We start from the raw sequence: 8,808 nt of genomic DNA on the forward strand, positions 1-8,808 counted from the left end.
GATATTTGATTTTACGAACACCATTCATAGAATGAAAAGAGAGAATACAAAGTGTGCTGTATAAGATACTCAGTAATTATCAAAATAAATTACTTAAATATGAAATCAGACATACTGCATTTTAAAATTTGCCTGAAGAGCAAATTGGCAATGAGGACTGTTTTAAATCAATGTACAACTGTAAGTAAGGTGTTGGTGGCAACACTTTGCTCTGCAGAATGATTTTCTACTTCCCTATACAATTAACGGAGCCCCAGTGGCCCAGTGGATGAGAGCTTGGCTGATAACCAACAGGTCGGCAGTTCGAATCTCTCAGCCACTCCTTGAGAACCCTATGGGGTAGTTCTACTCTGTCCCATCGGGTCACTGTGATTCAGAATCGCATGGACAGAAATGACTTTGTTTTGTTTCATTTTTTATACAATTAATACTGCTATTCTTCCACAATACATGTCCATTGGAAAAAGTTGTCAGAAGTTTTTGCCAGGGCCAGAAGGTGAAAAAGAGAGCATGGCCTAATTTGCTCTCTGGTTAATTATGCACTGGTCTCTTGGGATGGATTTAGAAAATGTGGTTATAGTTTACTAAGCATCTGTGAGACTGCAGAAGTCCTTAATCCTTACATTAAGATTTCTTCCACATCTGTCCATGCTTTATGGTCATAGTCCCATCTATGACTCCTCTCCTCCTGGCTGAGGTGGGTGCTGGTCACAGTTCAGAAGGTCAGAAGGTCATGGTAGGCATAGCCCCAACAGCCTCTCTGAGTGCTGAAGGTGATGAACAGATGGTAAAACCGCTGGCAGAAACACCAGGATGCCAGTGACCAGGAAGAGAACAACCCAGTAGGCCCCCACTTTGCTGATGTAGCCCACCAGGAGGAGGCAGTCAGAGATAATGAGAAAGGTACCAATCAAACACTGCATACTAGTGCACCTAGTGGCTTCATAAGGGATCTTACTAGAATTTTTCTTAAACTTTAATAATAAATGACCTTTCACAACATATGGGCATCTTTTGAATGCAAAGCTGATTCACCAAGTAAAATTAATTTCTAAAGGTTAATGTGTCCATTGTCTGCACTGGAGAGCTTCAAATATTCCACTTTGCTTCTGGGGATTCCAGTAGCCACATTGTATGAGTGGACACCACAACTCACAGAGACAGTGGGGGTGTTCTCTTCAGGTGCAAAGGGGACAGAGGCAGTCAAGGCCCAGGCATATCCACCCAAAGACCTCCTGGGTCCAAGCAGCCCATTTTCAAAGTATCTCTCATTCATTTCCCTCCCCTATGTAAGTGTTTCTGGTAGACTTCCTATTCTGGATGAAATCTTTCCTTTATCATGCAAAGTAGTGATTACTTTGATAGATAGTCTGATGCTCTCTTGTCTCCTTTTGCTGCTCTTTGTTCTTTTCCTAGACCAGTTCTAGTTCTAGTAAATTCCCAGATTCCTTTATAATTAAAATTTTTACATCAGTTCGATTACATTACGTTCACGAGATTATGCTCATTACTCAATTGTTTAGTATTTCCATTTTCTTTACATTTTCATACTTGTTTTCCACTCTGGCCTCTGTTCTCTTCCATTGGTCTTACATGCAGCAAATGTAAGCTAATTTGATCAGCCTCAAATGTTACTCGGGAAAGAAATTGTTAGTTTCAGAATCAAACCTGCATGAAATTCCGGGTTCACTTCATATTAACTGTATAAACTTGGCTTTAGTGCATGTCTAGGAGCCTGGTTTCTTCTGTAAAATAGGCATAATAATATCTGCTCAATCAAATTGTGAATATTTACTGAATGAAGTATGCAACCTGCCTAGAACACAGCAGGTACCCTCCATGGAACTCAGTTCCTAACATGATCAAGGACAAGGGGCTGTTCAAAGACTTCAAGGTCTTTCATGCCTAAGTTTTAGCTCATTGTAATAGATCAAAGCTTTCCTGCAAATTGTATTGCCTGAAAACTGTATTGACTCTTGCAGGAATGGTTCACCCTTTGGAATGCTAGGGTTTAATCAGAAACTGTGTGGTCTTCTGTTAGCCTATTGTGAAGGAGGTTCCCACATCATGAGAGGTTGAATTGGAGACCTCCTTGTTCTCTCTCAACTTTTAATTTTATGAACCTGAGCCATGGCCTCTGCTTCAAGAATCTTTACTAGTCAAATGTGTTGTTTCTCCGCTTTCTCATGCTCCATGCTTCTTACTAATCTAGTTCCCCTTAGAACTTTACAGTTCATCTTTAAATTTACCACCTACAACATTCATCTTGACATTTAATTCAATTGAACCTCATTTGGACATGCATTTTAAATTCGACCAGTGAGTTCTATTTCTTTATGTATTCTTTTATATTTGGAGTTACCTGATTATCCAAACTACAGTTTAAACTTCTTTAGGGAAGTAGTGATATTTCTTCAAACTCTCTAAACCATAGAGTGCCTATAGGTGATCCAATTGTCTTTCATAAACTGAGTGTTGTTGTGTAAAAAAAAGTTACTACAAATTACAAATGTATACTACTTAAGATAGTTCTCCCTATTACTATTCAAACTTAAATTATAATCTTACCCTTATTTATACAGCATTTACTGTGTACAATCCCTGCCCCCAACATACCTCAGAAATATCAAGTTGGGCTGGTATTACTGGCCCCAAGGCCACAGAGCTAGTTAATATCAAAGCTAAGGACAAGGTCAATATAAAGAATCTCCCAGCCATTAAGAGCCAGAGGCAAAATCATTTGTAAAGGAGTTGCAACTTGATTTCATTCCAGATTATTGTGTTTTATACCTATGATCACACTGGGTATGAATTAGAAGATAAAGTAGGGTCTCAGGTCTATCAGTTACGGGTTGGTTGCTGAGATAGGACCTTTGCTTTATCAAAAGGCAAGATCTGGGTAAGAAGTGAGAGTTGAACAGAGATAGGGTAATACAGTTGTGACCACGCTAGTCTTCAGATATATGCCCCTGTCTCAGTTGAGATCCTACTGGTGCAAAGGACTCTTGTGCCCAAGAGTGTAATTATGCTGCTGGAAAGCCAGTAACAAAGAAGAAATGGTGTGAAGAGCGGGGCTGTAGAGCAATGCTGACATATCAGAGTACAGATGAGTCTGATAATTCATCACAGAAATATATTTCAAATAGTTCGACTTTGATGCATTATATTACGTTCACTCAAGTGACCCATGTTGTCATTTCAGTAACATAGTTCATTTTCTTTATATATAACTAAAGAATCTTTAAGATGGAAATAGAAGTAATGTCAATATTCTTTTACTGAGGCTTTTTGACCATTAGTCCATTGTTATGTGAGATCATTAATGGAAATATTGAGTTTTAGGACCTGATTCAGGAACTACCTCAAACTTTCCAAAATTCAAAGTGGAAGAGTAGTAATAACATTGACCAGAAATATGAAGACTCAACAAAATATACGTTATTTAAGCAAAACTCACTTGAAACTCGAAACTCACTTTCACCCCTCACTATAACTTACATTCATTGATAACTAAAAGCAAGAAAATCATGTTTTACTGGAGTGTCCCCCTCTAATGCTTAGCATACAGAACAAATTCATTATAAAAACCAAAACCAAACCCATTGCCATGGATTCCGAATCATAGAGACCCTATAGGACAGAGTATGGCTACCCCATAGGGTTTCCAAGGAGTGGCTGGTGGATTTGAACTGCAAACCTTTTGGTTAGCAGCAGAGCTCTTAACCACTGTGCCACCAGGGCTGCAGATTCATTATAGGTAACTAAAAACTTTTTTTTAATTTTTTAAAAGAGCTGTCACTTACCTTCTGTAAATAATGTGTGTGTGTGTTAATGTGTGTTTCAGTTCACTCCATTCTACATGATGATAAATTGATAAATTCGCTTTTTCTCTTCTTCTTCCAGGCACAATTGAAAAAATACATGATAGTTTCACAGAATGAGAGATTTGACAATGTATTTCAGGAAAAGATAAATGATATTCCTACTAAATTTATCTGGGATATTAATGAAGAACTTCAAATCCGAGGCAGTAGAAAATCACCTATAAATGTATGCATTAGAATGACTTAAAATTACAGGACCAACAGAGTTCATTTTACTTTTTTGTTCCGTTTTTGCTTCTTTTACATTTTGATTTAAATCCTAGGCACAAATATATATATATATATATATAAACCCCAATGGCATAGTGGTTAAGAGCTATGGCTGCTAACCAAAAAGTCAGCAGTTTGAATCCACCAGGCGCTCCTTGGAAAACCTTTCAGGCAGTTCTACTCTGTCCATAGGGTTGCTATTAGTTGGAATCGACTCAACAGCGATGGGTTTGGGTTTTTTGGACTTGAGCTAGAAGCTTACCTGCCAATATTGGGATTCTCAGCCTCTGTAGCCTGTGAGCCAGAGGCCTGTTGTCTGACCTGCCAGTCTTGGATCCATCAGCCCCTGCAGCTATGTGAGTGAGGAGAAGCCTCCTGCCTGACGCCTGATCCACAGACTCGGGACTTGCCAGCCTCTACAATTGCATAAGCCATTTCCTTGAGATAAATCTCTCTCTCTGCCTTTCTCTACATATATATACCAAAACAAACCTGTTACCATCAAGTCAGTTCTGACTCCTGGTCACCCTATAGGACAGAGCAAAACTGCCCTATAGGGTTTCAAAGGAGTGGCTGGTAGATTCAATTTGCTGAACTTTTGGTTAGCAGGCATAGCTCTTTATATATATATATATACACACATATACATATACATATACATATACATATACATATACATATACATATACATATACATATACATATACATATACATATACATATACATATACATATACATATACATATACATATACATATACATATACATATACATATACATATACATATACATATACATATACATATACATATACATATACATATACACTTACATACATACACACTCTTCACTGCCTTTGCTTCTCTAGAGAACCCAGACTAAGACACACCCTTTAATGAACGGTCCCTCTGGTTACAGTTCAGTCTCTTTCCAGTGGAGCCCTTCACTCTGCTTCCTGTTTTTTTTCCTTCCATGGTAAAGGAAGAATTGTTCTCACAACAAAATAATGCCAGAATCTGCCAGCTGCTTCTGTTTATTATCATCCCAAGGGTGTTGAATGCCTGTGTTTTCTTACAGTATTCCTTCTTCTTCCCTTTTATTGCAATTGCTGCATAGTAATCTTGCTTTGAAGTCCCTGGGTGGTGCAAACAGTAAGGAGCTTGGCTGCTATCCAAAGAGTTTTAGGTTCAGAGGTTCAAGTCCATCAAGAGGTGCCTTGGAAGAAAGGCCTGGCAAAGTACTTCCAAAAAATCAGCCATTGAAAACCCTATGCAGCACAGTTCTACTCTGACACACGTGGGGTCTCCATGAGTCGAGTCAACTCAATAGCAACTAATAATATATACATGTTACCAATATATATAAAATATATTTTTAAATAAGTATATGTTTAAATAAATTAATTAAATTCATTAAATAAAATTTATATATTTTAAAGTCTCCTTGGTTTGTTATTAATTTAATGAAAATATAAACATCTTTCAGCTGAAGAACACCAGGAACACACCTTTCTTTGAGTATTTGTTTTATTACTTGTTGCAGTGAAGGAGACCACACTCCACAGGGAATAATGTGATGCTCAGTAAGAGACCATTGGGAAGAATTTATTATAGGATTAGGGCTTTGTTAAAATGATTCTGAGGAGAATTTAAGTAAATGGGCTTGTGAGTTGGTAACTTTCAGGAAGCGGGGATAATTCTATGATTTACTGTCTTTGTTATCTAATGCTGCTATAACAGAAATGCCACAAGTGGATGGCTTTAATAAACAGAAATTTATCTTCTCACAGTGTAGGAGGCTAGAAGTCCAAATTCATGGTGTGGGCTCTAGGGGGAGGCTTTCTTTTTCTGTCCTTCTGGGGCAAGGTCCTTGTTTCCCTTTCCTTTGATATTTCCACTTGATTTGGCATCTATCTTCCCCTAAAAAAATATCCGCTTCTTTTATATCTTGAAAGAGATTGACTCAAGACACACCCTGGGTTTATCCTGCCTCATTAACATAACAAATTCAAACCATTCCCAAATGGGATTCTAACCACAGGCATAGTGGCTAGGATTTACAACACATATTTCTGGAGGACACAATTCAGTTCATAATATTGAGTATCTTAACTATTTCTGGAAGGAGAAAAGTAGACAATAAGTTTAAATCTTGAATTGGTTTGCACTGTTGCTATCATTCTTTGAAATTGATTGAGTCATACTTTTTGGCTCAATAAGTCACACATCTTAACAAATATTTTTTATTCTCTAATTTTATGTTTCAAGATTTTTTCGAATAAAGTTGGGCATAGAAATTCCAGGTATTGCTTTACTGTTGTTATTAATAGCAGTGTCTTGTATACAGCATATAGCTAGGATGTTGATTTATTCTATGTTTTCTGTCTTTTAACTGGCCTTTAAAGTAAATTCTTATACAATCATGTGTCGCTTAATATCCACGATGTGTTCCATGAAATAGAATGTTACATGATTTAGACGTTGTGGGAACACCACGTTATTTGCTGTACCATTATACACCTGGCTGCACAATCTCTTTATATACTAGAGACATGAGATACGTGTGTTGTGTGCTCTCTGTCTGGTTATGTCCACTATATCCCTTTCTCCAATCAGGAGTTCTGAGCTCTATTATAACCTAATGAGACCATGGGCCTATAGGCGGTCAGGTATTGCCCGAACGGACATGATGTGGTGCATAACTAAATTTTGATTTCTTTTAACAATCCTAATTCATGCTGTCTTTTACAACCCTGATTCTTCTATGCTTCCTTTTTTTCTCTGCTTTAATTATAATTTGCCTAAGAGTTCTAGGGTGGAAATAATTTTTTCCTCAGAATTGTTTTCTATATTCCATGTACTATTAAGAAGAATGATGCAAATTTGATTCCTGATCATTTATGTGTGATTAGTTTTGTTCTCTTTAGTATATTTTAGTAAATTCTCTTTTTCTCTAGGTTCTTGCATTCTTTCACCTTGTTGTTGTTAGTTGCTGTCCAGCCAGATCCGACCTTACATGTAACATTAGAAAACACTGTCAGGTCCCTACTTCCTCCAAGACTGAATCTTTGATCTTAAGACCTGGTAAATTCATCTCTCTTCTGTTTCAGCTATAGCTATCTATACCTTTTGCAAATGTTTGTAAACTTACTTGATGCAAAAGTCATTTATTATCTGATTTTTCCTACCTTTTCAAACTAATTCAAACATATTCAGCCTTTGTTATACATAAATCAAACACTTGGAAATTTTTTAAAAATTCTAGACACATTTGAAATTATTATCTCACTTTTTTTCTCATTTTGCAACCTTCATAACCCAATTTTTCTGTCACCTATAAGTCCAAAATGTACCCCGAATGTCTAACCCTCTTCCATTAAGACCAGGGGCAGATTCACCAGTCAAGGACAGTATCCACTGGCTTGCACTGCGCAAGGTACACACTAGCTTAATTGTATTTACTTGCTAATCTGTGGTGAGCAATTTCACATGGGTTTTACCACATCTTTCATGTGCATTGCATACCTTGCTTATTGGGTAATCTAGTCCTGATTAAGACCCTTGAACAAACCTCTATCTTTGCTCACCTGGAATATTGTGAAAGCCTCTCAATTCATATCTCTACTTCCTCTCCTCTACAGTGTATTCAGAAGAAATAGAACTGATTTTTTAAAAAATATATATCAAACATATTTCTTTACTTAAACCCTCTAATGACTTTTGATTGCTTGCAGACCAAATTCCTATAGAAAGCATTTATTCTTACTGTAAACCTTGCTATAAAAGACTCTATCTGATGGTCTCCTCTCTGTCTCTCTGACCTACACTCCAGATATTCTCACTCAGACTCACTACATGCCATGTACACCCATACTTGCTTCTGTTCAAATACCACAAGCCATTTTCCATATAGGGTTTTGACAGTAGCTGTTCCCTCTGAGGAAACCCTGGTGGCGTAGTGGTTAAGTGCTAAGGCTGCTAACCAAAGGGTTGGCGGTTGGAATGTGCCAGGCACTCCTTGAAAACTCTATGGGGCAGTTCTACCCAGTCCTATAGAGTTGCTATGAGCACTGGGTTTGGTTTTTTTTTTTTTGGTTTGGTTCCCTCTGAAGTGGAATACTTCATGATTCTTTCCCTCCACCATCATTTAGGACTCAATTTAAATGCTACTTTCCTAGAAGCTACTTCCTGACAACTCTATGTATCCTTTTGTGGAAATAATTTTAAAAAACGATTCATTTTCTTTTATACATATAAGATCTTTTATGGATGTTCTACATTTTCTTGAGTGAGTTTCATAATTACTTCTAGGAATTTAATAATTTTACCTCTTTTAAAATTTATTAAATGTAAATTTCTAGTGATATCTTTTATTTTCTTCTCTACATCTGTAGTTAGGTTTCCATTTTCATTCTTATATATTGTTTACTTGTACTTTTTGTACTTTTTTCCCCCCAAACTTCTAGAGTGATTTTTATCAATTTATTTAGACCTTTTAGAAAATGGACTTTAGATTTTGTTTTCCTTTCTTTTGAATATTTGCCACATATTTTATTAATTGTTGCTCTTTATTTTAACATTTAATTTCTTCCAATTTCTCTGAGTTGTTCTTCTAATTTCTGTGCATATCAAAAGATACCATTAAGATCTCTTCAATAAATGATGGTGATACAACTGGATTTCCACAGGAAAAGAATAAAGTTGGACCCATACC

This window comes from Elephas maximus, chromosome 1 (genome assembly GCF_024166365.1).
Source record: "Elephas maximus indicus isolate mEleMax1 chromosome 1, mEleMax1 primary haplotype, whole genome shotgun sequence".
Classification (NCBI taxonomy): Eukaryota; Metazoa; Chordata; class Mammalia; order Proboscidea; family Elephantidae; genus Elephas; species Elephas maximus.